The sequence below is a fragment of the Mixophyes fleayi genome, chromosome 5 (assembly GCF_038048845.1).
Source record: "Mixophyes fleayi isolate aMixFle1 chromosome 5, aMixFle1.hap1, whole genome shotgun sequence".
NCBI lineage: Eukaryota > Metazoa > Chordata > Amphibia > Anura > Limnodynastidae > Mixophyes > Mixophyes fleayi.
Genome location: NC_134406.1, coordinates 201,733,678 through 201,750,026, shown reverse-complemented (window position 1 = coordinate 201,750,026; position 16,349 = coordinate 201,733,678). Strand labels below are relative to the sequence as shown.

Here is a 16,349-nt window from a genome sequence, read left to right as displayed (position 1 = left end):
AAATGCCATTACTGTTCATAGTAGTCTTGGGGCCCTGTATATAAGGATTTCACTCTGTCCACTACTTCAGACCAGGCCTGTCCAACCTGCGGCCCTCCAGATGTGAAACTACAAGCCCCAGCATGCTTTGCCAGTAGACAACCAGTTGATATCTGGAAGGGCATGCTGGGACTTGTAGTTTCACAACATCTGGAAGGCCGCAGGTTGGACAGGCCTGCTTTTAGACCCTTGCCAAATCTGGAGCAGGGCTGCCCTCAAAAATGACCAGTGGATCAATTGGATGTTTTCCAAGTAGATGGCGAGGAAGCACATAGGGACATACTATAATTTTGCATGTGAAATTGAGTTGAATCTTTATATTGTCCTGTTTCTCCCTGTGGTGCACCAAACCGCTTTCCTATAGATTAAACTGGGAAATAAAGCCTTTAGTTTGCTAATATTCTGACATCTTAATGTCTACATGTGTAAGGGAGATTTTGTGATGGCAGCCACACATGGAAGTGTCCTTGGCATTAGGAGGAATTGTGATATTGGCTTGGAACGAAAGAAGCATTAGCATTAATTGCCTTTACTACAACCAGTGCCACATGTGCCCTGAAAAATGTATAGAAGCCAATGATGAATCCATCTGGGCTGGGCTCCTGATAGAGGGAGAGGCTTGCATTGTTGAACTCTTAGACCGTTGTTTGGTTATTGATCAGTCTGGTCCAATATAACTAGTAAAGCAGTCTCCTTTTTATATACTCATATTATCTCCTCAAAGCCTGATTGTGGCTGGATTACTTAAAAATAACTTATTAGTGGCTGGATCATGAAGAAATGTATTTCAATCAGTGGTGGAGGCACCAATGTATAGAATTGTAAATGCACTTATCGTGTTACATTGGGATGTTTGGTATGGAACTATCTTGTTTGGGGTTGTAACTTTTCTTTGGGAATTCCCAAGTTAGCAATAGAATGGAGGGGGTGTGTTTTTGAAACTGCCTAGAGACAGGTAAACTCATGTTAATTAGCTCTGTTCATCACTCAGTGACCAACATGTTTGTTTAGCCTGTATACACAACAGGGGGCTGCTGTCTTCCTGTCTGGTGTGGCTGTATTTTCAGATAATACAAGCAGCAAGTTTTAGCATATAAGAGTAGTGTTGTATCCTGATACTGAAAATAGCTCAGACGTGTTGGGGCGGGAGAATCTGGGGGCGGTGTTACGACCTGCTGACATGGGTCAGAATGTGTATAAAAAGCGAGCTGTTTTAGCATGTAGTGTATCGTACCTTTCTGGATGTCACTAGTACCTTCAACTAGTGACTAACTGTCCTTATTAGCACACTGGAGCTAATAAAATATCATCTTGCTTCAAGAACCTGCTTTGATGACTAATTTCCCTGCTGTAAATTCCCGTGACCTACAATTTAGACCCAAATCTAATCCGTTTCAAGCTATTCTGAGGTGGACCCATCATTCCAGTACAAACGTTTTGTCCACTACCTGCAGCTCTGGCTAGTGTGATAAGCCAGGGGGAATCATCCAAAACAACCCTTATCTGAAGGCCAGAGGTCAGGGAAACCAGCCCAGGTGTACCAGCAAGGAGGTACTCTAGCAGCAAGAGTTACCCAGAAGAAAGCGCGTCTAGGTGCCGGAGAAAGAGCCTAGTGGTGGCAGCAGGCTCCTTCTTTTGCCACAGGAGAAGTGGATTTGGGATAAGAGTAAGGTGGGAAAGTAAGCCCAGCTGGTCCCCAGGGACAACAGACAGGGTTGCATAAGCAGTCTATACTGTCACACTGAGGAAGGACTAGATTTTCTTTGTTGTAGAATTCAGAATAAAACTCCTGTAACACTGAAGCGTTTTCGTTTGTTTTTATCAAATTTATGCACAAGGCCTCCCCTGTGTGTGGTCATTTTTGGTATGTAGATGGTACTTGATCACTGATGTAGTAGATTCCCCTGCCTGTTACTAAACATTTTTTAATTTTTTTTTTTTTTAAACCTTTCTGAATGTGAGGCCTATTCTGAAAGATAGTAATTTGGCTCTAATAGTTGTCCACTCTTGGAAGGAGGACGGCTCTGCCCTGATCTACTGATTGCTAGCTGATTTATTGTATTTCCAACTGAAGGTTTTGACAAGTCATGGTACTCTTCATAACACACATGCTTACGGTATGTCTCTATAAAAATGATTGTATCAGACTCTTATCTTAATGTACATTTTTATTTTATAACACTGTTCAGTGTTAGCTGGCTTTCTTTTTTTTCTTTTTTTTTTCATAAAAAGGCCCATTCACACAAGTTCTGTTTACCTATTAAACTTATTTTTTGAAGTTGTAAGGTGTCTGCAACATTTCTTTAGGTTTTATGTGCCTTGCATTATGTGATCTGATTATGCATGTGTCCAGTGACCTCCATAAGCTTGTGTTCATAGGAGTTAATAAAACAATATGTTTCATGTTTTTTTTTTTTTTATCTTTCAGAGCTGATTGTGCTTGCAAAGCAAGAAGTTTCATCTGAAGATATCTGTTTCTCTGGACTGATCGCAACTGGAGAGAACTTTTAGTATGTTTTTATATTTCTATATTTGCCTCGAGTATACCAACAATAATTTATTTATATAGCTCCTTTCTTCCCAGTAGTGTTGAATGCACTTTATATTATTGCAGAAGAGGAGGCAGCCATCTTGGGTGTACTCACCTGCTATTCTATGGAATCCTTAAGATCAGTATCTCCAGCATTGGCGGTAGTCTATAAAAACACACACAGACACTTTTCCATTTTTGTCAGAAGCCAATTAACTTGACTGTTTGGATGTGTTTAAAAAAATATTCTTTTATGCCTAGATGAATCATGCAAAATGTATTTTGGTCCTACAGAGAAAGCTGTCACTTTTGGACAATTTACATATTGCATGACTCCAGCATGAACAGTCCTGGCGACTTCAAATGCAGAAAGTGCCATTTGTTTCTGACACAGGAGCTTATTTGACAGATCCGTGCTTCAGTGGCTTAGAATTAGTGTCCATACCTTCTGTCCGTGGTCGTTCTACCACCACTGCAGGAGAGCTGCTGGGGGCCTGGCGATGTTCCACTCTCCTGAGGCCCCACTCTCAAATTTTGCTGTGAGCCTAGCAATGCAGTTTTCCATACCTGTGTGCTGTGATTTCAACTTGTAATTAGGCCATTCTAGACTTAATTAGCAAATTTGCTGCTTGTATGGGTCCAAAAAGACCACTAATCCATGTTCGCATTTGGTTGGTATCTATTGTATGTCGCAGGACAAATGGTAAATACAGTTGAACAATGGCTGCATCTGATCTGTGTGTCTAGTCCTTTTTTGACTGCGCTAATGGTGCTTTGTCAGATCTGACTGTTCACAGTGCCAAATGACCAGATCTCTCCTATTTGGAGACTTGTGTGTAGATGTAAGGCCAAAGCTCTGGCTGCTCTGCTATTGGGCTGTCTGGCCACATAGATTTGTAAGCATTAGAATTTAGTGGAAGGAATGGGAATGTTTGTTGCTAAGTATAAGACTCTAAAGGAGTAAAAATAATTTATCTATATTTCTCTCACACACACACACACCCTGAAGCCTAGGATTGCTAAGGGTTGGTGTGAAAGCTGTCTCTTGCCAGAATTCTCTTGATAGTCCTATGGAGTTGTAGACCTAAGCTATTTTGTGTCATTTAAAAAAATAAATAAATTGCTACCTGCCTATACTTTTGAAGCCAATTCCCATTAAATCATGCTACAGCATTTGACGCAGGCACTTTCACCAACTCTTCAATTACCAGGCAATAGCATAAATCTGGTGATGACCTTCATTATATGCACACTGTAGCCCTCTGCACTAATAGGATTCATCATTGGCTCCTTCTATAGCGCCACTAATTCTGCAGCACTGTACAGAGAACTCGCTCACATCAGTGCCTGCCTCGTTGGAACTTGTCTAAATTCACACACACACACACACACACACACTCACACTATGGTCAATTTGATAGCAGCCAATTAACCTATTAGTATGTCGTTGGAGTGTGGGAAGGAACCAGAGCACCCGGAGGAAACCCACGTAAATACGAGGAGGATATATAAACTCCACACAGATGAGGCCAATGTTGGAAATTGAAATTGTGATTCTAGTGTTGAGACAGAAGTGCCAACCACTGAGCCACCGTGCTGTCCAGGATTGCACAACACCACCCACAGAATAAGTCCTGTTAAAGCCCCACTCTTAAATTGTGTGAAGTGTTTGGGGCAACTGACGTCCATTCCTAAGCCAGACGAGCTCATGTTAAAATTAGCCAATTAAACTTCAGCAGCAGACTTATTTGTTTTTTACGTGTGCAGTTTTTCCTAATTGGTGCTTATTTCACAATAGCTGTTCAATTCAGTAAAATATTCCTCATCATTCTCTTGGTATATATGCTTGTGTATTATTGAAGGTTCAAACTGTGCCTTTAAACCTTTCAGTACAAAATTGATTAAAACATGTTAGTAAAGCAGTGGTCTCAGCACACATTATGTTATGCTGTCTTTAATTCCTGTAAAGAAGACTTTTATTTTCTTTCACTAATGTTTTCTGCCTTTTTATATGCACAAGCTTCAGTTCAGCTTGTATTGTCACTTTAAATTAACTCTGTTTAATAGGACCATACCCTTTCGTCTGATTTGCACCTACTCCCATGTGTTTAAGCGGTAGGGGTCTCTTTAATGAGATGGTGAAAGCCGGGGTCTTGGGATCTTTTCTGTGCTGCTTGGGCCTTTTTGTTTTTTTGTTTTCTTCTGAGAGTGAGCCCCATAAGAAGCCAGTGCCTGGATCTCTGCTGTATCCAATTTGATGCATCAATAGGGTTTGTTATTTAGGGATGCATTTGTTTTCCTTTTGACACATCAGTCATTTTGCTGAATTGTTGCAGAACACTGGTTGGTCCAATGTGGTACTCAACTTTCAACCTATTAGGTGGAATCATGTATTTGCTTAATTTGGAGAGTTTACCGTAGAGGTTCAGTGGTAACGTGACCACCATCCCTGTGAGTTTCAAGAAAGCAAAATTGAGTACTTAAATGGTGTCTATAGTTATATAGCCTGAAGTACCAGAGAAACCTTATTTTAACAATGTTGTAAGTAAAAACTTTGGATACGTTAATGTACCACATCAGTGCAAATAATTGTGGCCCCTGTGTATTTGGCTGAGAGATTCATGCTTTCAGATCACAGGAGGTTTTGCTTTTCGGAGGTATAATGTACAACTTGAGTTGTTTAATGTTTTTATGCCTTAACATTGTAGACCTGTTTTTTTACAATGCTCTTTCAAAGTGGAGGGCCAGGTTTATGGGTATCCATTGCCTCATGTCTTAAGATGCCTAAACAAAAGATTAGGCCTGACTGCCCAGTGTCCAGATAGATGTCTGTCTTACGTGTTCATATGTACATACACCTGTGTGGTCGACCATTTGGCGTTTGGGCTGAAAGGCCAGATTTATAGGCCACAATTAGCATAGTCATATACACGACTATATGAGCTTTGGTCCAACCAGGTTTACCAGCTATCTGGGCATTCCTGTACAGATGTTGATCAGAATCGGCTATCTTTTTGGTACCCATACACTGCAATTAGTGGCCAAGTAGGTTGACCTGCTCACACATACTGCACATTTACTAGCTGGTTACTTGTACAGTGTAAGCAGTCTTTTAAACTATTTTCTTGTGTATCTAATTTTCAATATATATTTTTTAGAATTGTGTATCGCATTTAGTATTTCTTAGGTAATGTTTTGTGTATAATAAAAAATGACTATATACACAGCTTCTAGATTTGCAAATTTATAATTTTAATAGGGTTGCACAGTTCTTCATTCTTTTTATATATTGCGTGTGTTGAAGGATTATTTTCCCTTTATTCCCATCTGACACCAGAATAAAGAAAAACAATTTAGCTGGTAGCATTTGGAGAAGAACAATACTTGGCAATACTGGTCATTGGCAAAGTTTTCTGTCTCTGTATCTGATAAGCACAATTACATTGGTTTGATTTTTATCCTTTTTTTTGTCATATCCTTGTCTACTCCTGTTTCAGTTGGGGCTGCGGTTGCCTAGATATACAGGGAGTAGCGTGTCCTTCGGTATGTGCGGTGTTTACGGCATCTCAGCCTTGCAGCCAGCAGATTTTAGTACAATCTTGCCTCAGGGTGGCCTTGTCCTATTTTCCTCTTAGATGGTTCTGGCATTTGTAAAGCTTTGGAGATCGAGCTTCCGAATTTTCCAGTCTGAAGAACTCGAGCCAAAACAGCAGGGAGGACAGCAAACCTGCACGTTGGATAGCTGAAGGCAGCTGGGCCTGTTTTTTCTTTGACCTGGAGCGATTGTCGATTTTGGCAGGAGGTGGAAGGAAGAAAAGGAACAAGAGGGGAGCAAATTTCAACAAAGGAGGGTGAAGAAAGCTATGGAATTTCTGTTCTTGTAAAAGTATCATGCTTCAGCTTCATGTAATAGTATAACTGCAGGCAGAATGTGTGTTTAGTGTAAAGTTGCTAATTATACTCTTGGTAAAAATCTCATTAGCTGTCACTTTTCAGGCACCCTAGAAATCTAAATTGGAGATTAATACATTTCGGAGCAGGTCTTATTGTGGTGCTCCATTGTAAGACAATGGTAAAGATGCATATACTAAGCAAATCTATTCTTTTGCAGCTTTATCCACAGGAGAGTAGCACTATAAAACGTAAGCAGCCATGGTTATTGGTAAGGGACTAAGTGGCTATTTATTGTTGCCAAATAGCTTTGAGTCTCTTCACACCTGTGCTGTTGGTGTACTTTTTTTTTTCTTCCTTGCAGTGACTGTAATTGCTTTATAGAGAAATCAGCCCATGCAAAGTGTCAATATAAATAGTTTTCTGTAATGTTTTGTTGTGTATGGTCATAGTCCATACCTGTTTTTTTGCTATATCCATATATTTATGTATACTACATGCATTATCCATACTTTCCTACTCTCCCTCAATGTATGCGATGCTCCTGAATTTCAAGGAGTCCTTCCAGCAGAGTATGTTGCCCTCTTGGATCCCAGTTCACTTTTTTTTTCTGAAGTGGATGGGTCCTTGACGATTCAAAGTAGGCAAGTATGATATTAGACACTGAGAATAATTTTTATGCAGTGCAAAGAAAATGCACTGCCAGTTGTCTTGCCAATGCCTGGGTTTTCTGTAACTTGTATGATGTAGTATAAAAGGAATTGAGACACAAATGTAAAATGTGGAAACATTTATTATTCAGTATAAAATTTTATTTCCTTTAGTTGTTTGCCTGTTTTTTTTTTAATTTAACTGTGTTACTTGTTAAACTCTACTTTGCTTTCCCCTCAACCTGAGTTAGTTGCAATCTCCTGATGTTTTGGATAAAGAGAATAAAAATTAATATTTTCATTAGAGGTTAGTATTTCTTAGGATCTGGGCCTGCTCCTCTGCTCACCTCCAGAAATGCAAGCACCTCCACTTACCTGTACTTCCAGCAGTGTATGGCTGGAGTGTTCCTGATGGAGGCTCTTGCGTTTTGTAGGCATTGAGGCAGACCCTCTCCTTGGGAATGCATTTGAGAGCTAAAATGCAAATTCATTCCAGCCTGGTTTCTGCAGCCATATAAGGCTTCTCACAGCCAGATTTTGCAAAGAAAAGACTGAATTTTAGGAGGGCAACCTACAAGAGAGAAATTATTCAGGTTACGAAAGTTATCGAACTTGCAGTTTAAATTAAGATGACTACTGTGGGATTGCAGCTTCAAGATAGTAACCAGTAATGACCATATAGCATTTATATTTGCCATTGTCCAGAGGCTGTTACAGTGGTTAAGTAGTTCGATGGTAAGTTAAATTTGTACATGCTGTTATAACTCAATCGGGCAAATAAAAACTGATGAAACAAATCTGCAAAAAAGTAAATTTTTGCTTTTTCAGTCTTCATGGCAGCCCACACAAATGGTTTAATTCTTAGTCAGCCGAGTAGACCGGAAAAAAGGAGGAAAGTGTTTGCATACTTTTGCATTGTTGAATACTGGACTCCAAAAGCCAAAGGATATCAAGTCTATGTAATCCTTACTAAGGGGTGTTGGAGGTCTTGGTCTTTCTTCTATATTCCTTCTTGGTACTCTTACAGAGCCTGCTGAAGGAAAGAAGACTGGTAAATTGCATAATCATGTTGGTGGAGCTTGTGATAAAGGGTTATTACATGAAGGCTTTGTTTGGATTATATATAAAGAACAGTATAATAAGTTAATTGGATGAGGAAAACTTGTGTCTAAAGAAGCGGTTTCAGACAACTCAAGAAGCTAAGAGCAAGATCCCACATGGGGATAGACTGACATAATGTACAGGAATTGTCTTTGTAGAAATCTATGTCAGGCAGGTTCAACTGATACTAAAGGGAATAAGATGAAGAGAAATCTGGAACATATAATCCTGAAGTAGAGGATACATTAATCAAAAATATAAATAAGACTGAGGATACAACAGTTACGGTCTTCAACCACTTTACTTTGAATACCCTACGCTATGTGGCTTTTCATAAAAAGTAATCCTGCAAACAGTGATTAAGTAATTCTTGGCTAAAGAATGAGATCCGTTGAAGAAACAACAAGCTAATATGAGAAGTTCGAACATTGAATCCCTTTCAGAGAGTTGAGTCTAATAAATGGAATTCGGTACCTAAAGTGGATTATGCAGGAGCTTACTTGGCCACAAAACCTGCTATACCAGTAGAAAATGGAGGCTCATTTTAAGTTCTTCTGGATAGGAAAATGGAGAGCGGTTTTAAAAACTTGAATGTTTCCACAGATGCTACAATAAAGCATGAGTAGCCAATGCTACCATTTCCAGGGCAATCAGAATCTGGATGGACGGTGTACTATATATGGGGTGTCAAGATAAAGTGGATAATACTAAAATGGAGATTATGAGAAAAGGAATGGACGTTCTAGTTGTGGGCATCACTGAATAGTCTCACTTTCAGCTATAAAGTGTAGTAGCTTCCACAGTGCTGGCTAGAAGAGCCCTCGGGCAGCTGATCATTTGCCCATACACATAGCCAAAGAGCTGCTTTACTGCACTGCCCTCTTTAAGGAGGTATTCTGTCTGGTAGAAAACTGGATATGAGAGTAAATTACATCCATAACTTATTGATAGTAAAGCATACATTATGTTTCTTCAAGGCAACAGTTCAGGAAAGCCATAACTAATTTGCCATGGCAGAGACTATACCAAACTGTATTTAAGTAATCCTTCCATGTGGCTCTTGCAATCATTTTGAGGTTAGGAAGAAAACAAATACACGCACAATGACTGATGGCTATTCCAGTCTCCAGAACCCTGGTGGGTGGTAGCTTGAAATCCTATGTGGAAACTTGGACACTTACTACACAGGGCCGCTTGGTTCAGGACGTTGTAAGCAATGGGTACAAAAAAGATTTTCAGAGAATGCCCAAGATAAATGCCTACAGTCTCTGGTGCAAACAGAAGCATTATGTAGCACTCTACCCGTTTCTACAAAAGTGTTTGTAATTTGTCCAGTGCCTACCAATTAGAGGGAAACCTACATTTAATGCAAACTCCTGGGAGAAAAACAGGAGAATTTCAAATTGTTCTTGATCTTAGAAGCCTTAGTCAGTAAAAACAAGAACTTTCCACTTGGATTCTATAAACTCAGACTCCAACTTACAGGATGCTTACTTTCACATTCCAGTTGTTTTCTCAGATTCTTCGTTAAGGGACACCATTTTCAGTTTACTCATCTACCATTTGACTTCTCACCTTCTCCCAGAAAATGCACAAAGGTTGTGGTCCTGATGGCTTTTCTGAGGAAACGCAGGATTGCAGTGTTGCCATATTTGAATAGTATTCTGGTAATGGGGAAATCGGAAAACCGTGCCAAAAACAATGTACTCAAGGTCATTGTGTTGTACAAGAACATGGTTGGATCATAAACTTTCAGCAAGAGTCATCTCGTGTCTTCTCACCAGCTGCAATTTCTGTGTTAAAGATATAGTGAGACAAATCATTAGTGTCCTAAGACTCCTTAAGATTCATCAACTGATTTATCTAATCTCCACAAAAGTCTTTTGTCAAAGAATATCTCAAGCTCTTGGGAATGTTTTTCCTCAATTTTAGGTATTCTTCCATGGGCGAGGTGGCACGTGAGAAATCTACAACTAGAGGTATTCAAACTATGGGCTCACAATCAGAAATCCTTCGATCTCTGGAATAGTGGAAATACTTCTCTCAGAATCAATGCGGTCTATGGTAATGACCAAGTCAAGCTCCAAAGGTTGGGGTGCTCATTTAAATACAGATTTCTTGCATGGTGCATTGCTCTTGCTTCCAGGATGTTTGCAATACACCACCTTATGCCTCTATTGCAACACAAACGTTTTCAGACACTTTTAGCACTTCCTGTAGCAGTAAAGGACAATAAGGTGGCAGATTCTCAATCTCTCCCAGACCCGTCCAGAAGAAAGAATAGAAGCATTTCAACAAATAGAGAAATTTTGTTCCCACAGAAAAATCTGACACATCAAAATGGCAAAGAAAGAAGATTCTACTTCTGTCTAAATGACTTTCAAATCGTTAAAATTAGAGGGAATAGATGGTCAAAGTTCAAACTGAGGTATGTGTTCCCTCCTGTGCCTTTTATTGCACATACTCAGAAGAGAATAAAGAATGAAGCAGTGGAAGTAATAGCAGTCCTTTCAATTTAGCCTTGCAGACCATAGTTTTCCAATAACATGGGAGATGCTTGTGGAACAACCATGGCCTCTTCCAATTCAGCTGGACCTCTACTCAAATAGCTTTCACTCAAATTTAATATTTTGATAGTAATTGCATCTGCTAGAAGAATGGGAGAGCCTCAGGCTTTGTGCTACAAAGAACCTTTTTTGAACATACTCTGTTTAAAGTGGTGCTGTGAAAATAAATATATATAATTAGGATGGACCTCCTATTCCACCCTAGGTTGCTGGGGATTGGCTGGCCTTGCCTTGTCGCTGTCCCCTTTCTTTATCGCAAATTGCACCCCTCTAACCTCAATAGGAGGGGCCTGTTGCCAACACTAGGCTCTTCCACCAGCGCCTAGAACCGCTTCCTTCAAGGTATCTCTTGCTGCTAGTGTACCCCCTATCTGGGCACCTGGGCTGGTACTCATGACCTCTACCTTTACATCAGTGTTGCAGTGGATGGTTCTCCCTGGCCTATTACACTGGCCAGAGCAGCCGGATAACGGATTAGATTAGTCTAATCTATAGGTCACAAGAATTCTCACAGGTGAGTAGACATCAAAGCAGGATCTTAAAGTAGTGATGTTTTAGTAGCTTAAGTATCCTAATAAGGACACTTACACTAGTTTGTGGTACTAGTGATCTTCAGAAGGTACAGATGGTATAATAATACCACTTGGTCAAACAGTGTGCTTTTTATACAAATTTACAGATACCCTGGCAGAAGGTAATCCAGTCTCCTTCCCCTTTAACCAATCCAGTTGCTTTCATGTAGCCTACACACAAATTGGCCTGGAGGGGTTTAACACCTTTTATACATAGCTGCTAGTGATGTTTTTTTATATTGAATGTTTACTATCGGTATATAACATTTTCTCTAATCTTGCTTTTAATGCAATTTAACTTGCAAAATTCACATTAATCTGCATCCTGAGTCTTACAAACATAGAATGTCTACCAGCAATTACTCCCTCCTGTGCTGGGTGTTGGTCACTCAGTGATGAAAAGGTTACCTCTCTCCAGACAGTTTCAAAAACACATCCCTTCCACACCTATGCCTACTTGGATTTCCTCTAGAAAAGTTACAAAACCCAAACATGACTTACTGTCTTAGAAAGCAATACATTTCCATACGAAACACATACCAATATAAAAAGTACATTTGCAATGTTATAAATTGGCACCTGCTTCACTAAGTGGAATAAATTTCTACAATAATTATTTCTACGTGATCCAGCCACAATATATTAGACTGATCAGCCACAACATTAAACCACCTGCCCAATATTGTGTACCCCTCCTGTCACCAACAGCTCTGATCTGTTGAGTCATGGACTCCACAAGAGCTCTGAAGGTATCCTGGGGTACCTGGCACCAAGATGTTAGCAGATCCTTTAATCGCTGTAAGTTTCGAGGTGAGGCCTCCATTGCTCAGACTTATTTTTCCAGCACATCCCACAGATGCTCTATCATACAGAGAACTGGGGAATTTAAGAAAAATGACAGATATCAAGGTGTTGACTTTGCTTCCAAACTATTCCAGGATTTTTTTTTTTTTTTTGCAGTGTGGCAGGGTGCATTATCCTGCCGAATGAGGCCGCTGCCTTCAGGGAATACCATTGCCATAAAGGGGGTGTACTTGGTCTGCAACAATGTTTAAGTAGGTGATGCATGTCAAAGTAACATCTACATGAATGCCAGGACCTGAGGTTTCCCAGCAGAACAGTGCCCAGAGCATCACACTGCCATCACCGGCTTGACCTCTTCCCATAGTGCATTCTGATGCCAGCTCTTCCTCAGGTAAGCCACGCACCTGGCCACATGATGAAAAAGAAAACATGATTCTTCAGGCCAGGCCTCCTTTCATTGCGCCATGGTCTAGTTCTGACTCTCACGTACCCATTGTTGGCACTTTCGGCAGTGAACAGAGGTCGGCATGGGCATTTGATGGTTTGCGGCTGCGCAGCAAGTTGTGATACACTATGTTTTGATACCTTTTTATCATAGAAATTTGTGGTACAGTAGATCTTCTGTGGGATTGAACCAGAATGCCTAGTCTTCGCTCCCCATGTACATCAGTGAGCTATGGGCACCTATGACTTCTTCACCGGTTGTCCTTCCTTGAGCCACTTTTGGTAGGTACTAACCACTGCCTACCAGGAACTCCCCACTAGACCTACTGTTTTGGAGCTCTGACCCAGTCGTTTAGCCCTTGTCAAAATCTCGAAGATCCTTACGCTTTCCCATTTGTCCTGCTTCCAACACATCTTCAAGAACGAACTGTTCACTTGCTGCCTAATATATCCCACCCTTTGACGGGTGCCATCGTAATATAAGGTTATTCACTTCACTTGACAATTGTTTTAATGTTGTGGGTGATATGTATGTATGTATGTATGTATCTATGTATGTACACATGCGTGTGTGTATATATGTAGCAAATGTTTGGAATTGTTGTGGTAAAGTAGGTATGTATGTTAAAGAAATAAAGCCATGACTGGGTTTTTTAGTTATGCAGAGGTTCTTCAGGCATTATTCCAAAACTAATACGAAATATATAAATATATATATATATATATATATATATATATATATATATATATATATATATATATATATATATATATATATATATATATATATATATATATATATATATATATATATATATATATATATATATAATTTTTTTTTTATTTTTTTTTAATGCTGAATTAGATTCAATAATAAGAATATCACTTATTGGAATGCAATAATGATTGCATGTGGATTTGCAAAGCTTGTCATCACAATGCATTAAATATACAGCCTTTTTATTGTTTTTAGTAGCACACCTTATAAAAATATATTTTCAATTATGTATGGCAAATGATCGGTGTAAAATTATATATATATATATATATATATATATATATATATATATATATATATATATATATATATATATATATATATATATATATATATATAATCATTGTCCTGTTCCCCTTTTTTTTTTTCTCTCCCCCCCCCCCCCCCTTTTTCATAATGCATCAAATAACCCTTGATATTTTGTTAAACATCTCATTACTGCATTTTCAGACCTTGCTCCTTTCCATGGAAATAAATTCTCTAATCTTATTACTATCTCAATAAACCCTTTGGATAAATGGAAAATAATTTTTCTTCCTGTGTGATGACTGGAATATAAATCAGGTTGAAATATTTCTTCTCCCCCCTTTAGGGACAATAAATATGTCAGGAACAGATTTGTTCAGAGTATGAGGCTTAATCAACATGTTACAATATCTTTGCTTTATCTGCTTTTGTTGGTTACATGTATCTTTGGTACACATTTCTTAAAGCCCATTGTTTTGAACAATTGTATATTAACAAGAAGGGAGTAACATTCCAGAGGAATTGTGTACAGATAAATGATAGGAAAGGGATCTGTGTGCACACGGATTAGTAAATTACTCCACTGCAACATACTTAAAGGGTAACATCACTCAAAAATTGTAACAAATATTTTCTATTTAAGAATATTTTTAATTGGGCAAAATCATTTGTGTGATTCCACAGCTGGAATAATTGATACTAGACATATGATTTCTTCCCTAAATCGGCACTTGAAGTCTGACGTGTCTGTTGCTGCAATTTGGCAGATGTTATGAATGTCTGACACTCCTTAGTTATTACTAAGCACAGATGTTAGTTACTGTTTCCATGGTTGGATGTTAAGGTGTGTCAGACGTGTCTGCTGCTGCCACTTGAATAGGAGTATTAAAGGTATGACTTATTCCTATTTCAAGTACCAGGAATTATTTCAGGAAGCCTTGGTACCTGGCATAATTTAACTTCCTCTTCAGCCCTCCATGACAACCTTAACAATGAGTTGGTTTCATCTAGGCTTAAGGTGAGACAGCAAATATTTTCTGTATAGGTGCCTACCTTTATTTAGAGGCCTAGTGACTACATTGCTACTGGTGCAAGCCGAGATGCAGGGTTGACTCGCTGGGGACCGTTCGTTACTACACTGTCATAATGTGCAGTTCGGTACTGGAAGCAGTTGTTGGTCATGGACGCTTCGCAAATCTGCGTGTGCCACGTTCAGGTTTAATGATGCCAACATGGAGTACAGACTAGGCAAAGTGAAGGGCCTCAGAACCATAAGTACTACCGCTCCCTGTACCCCTGGAAAGTACTACTGGCCACCTTGGAATTCTTCTGGAAGGGAAGGAATCTGTTCAGATGTGTTAACAGTAGAATGAAACCTTTGACCAAGACCAAACAAACAAGTGAAGAGCACCCATCCTATATAAGCTGGATAAGGTTACTTTGTTTCAGATCGTTATTTAGTATAATTCCTTTGTGAGAAACATCTTGCCATTTCAGCTAGGTCTATTGGTTCAGCGGAAGTAGTTAAAACTCTGCGTCCATTGGCAGCTGCTCACTCGGGCTTAAAGATGGCCTTTCTCAGCCCTCATTAATTATGGTTGGCAGCAGGATCAGAATTGACAGAAATGTGGACAAATTCTGTTCAGGATCAATAAGTTCTTGAAGTTGTCAGGAGAGGATGCAAATTAAATTCTTTGAAATCCAGAAGCTCATCAGCTCTAGTGGAATTGGAATAGATACGCAACATTGTAGGAAACCCGAGTTGTTGTTTTTTGGGGGGGTTTTTTTGTTCCGATGGACTCAGCAAGGACCCATGTTCAGAGGGAGGGTAACTAGATTAGTGGAGGATTTTACTTTTCCACATTTATTTTTTTTCCTCCTATGCATTAAAGGGACTTAATACTTGTATTAAACCTTTTGTGGCACAATCACAATGTTGTCCTGGATGTTGTAATGTCTATTCCTTTACAAGAGGTCTTAAACTTAAGATGTTTCTGGTTTCAGTCTCGTCTGCACAAATAGTGGTGTAAACTAAATGCTCTATGGTGCAAGCAGCCATTTTTGAATATCTGTACAGACCAGGTGTTGATGCAGGCTAATCCTATTTTGCTACCCAGGGTAGTTCCCACTTGCTACCCAGGGTAGTTCCCACTTTTAATATCAATTGGGGGAATCATACTTCATCTCTCTCGGCCCATAACAAACTATTAACATGGGGAAAGATTACATACACTGTATCTTGTCAGGGCAATCCATCCAAAAATACACTTGCAAGATGGATGAGAGAGGTCATTGCATAGGCGTATAAGTGTAATGGACATAAGATGCTAGAAATCCGTAGGCCTGTGCTTATTACACTGGACTGAGATTTATCTTTTGTCATTTATTTAATATATTCTGATTCAGTTTTATATATTGCTATATCCATTATTACATTTAAGTATTTTTTTTCAGCATAGAGAGACAATGAGTTTTTGTTTTTTTAGTTGTATGTTGTTTTGGAATCAAGAAGGGAGAATTTTACAACAGTGGTTGAGCATGGGTTTGTCTTATCACTGGGTAACCTTTCTGAGAAGTTCTTCCAAACTCCTTGTCCTGTCATGAACTTCGAAGGGATGTTTTGACCTTATCAATAAGTGAAGAAAATGTGGCACAACAGGAACATTGCCAAGTGTTCAATGGAACATGTCATGACTTTGAAATTCTCTTATGCATCTCTTCTGATTT

The 16,349-nt window shown here is 39.2% G+C and overlaps 1 protein-coding gene across 3 annotated transcripts in view; it reads left to right on the top strand.

Moving 5' to 3' along the window:
- LDLRAD4 (low density lipoprotein receptor class A domain containing 4) overlaps positions 1 to 16,349 on the top strand; it is a 262,336-nt gene that overhangs the window by 26,725 nt on the left and 219,262 nt on the right. For 2 of the 3 annotated variants that reach the window (XM_075213260.1, XM_075213261.1), the window contains one exon: positions 2,468 to 2,549. The exons of the other annotated variant lie outside the window; for it this stretch is intronic. The gene's annotated coding sequence lies outside the window, so the exon portion shown is untranslated. The remainder of the gene's footprint in view (positions 1 to 2,467; positions 2,550 to 16,349) is intronic. 3 annotated transcript variants of the gene reach the window in all.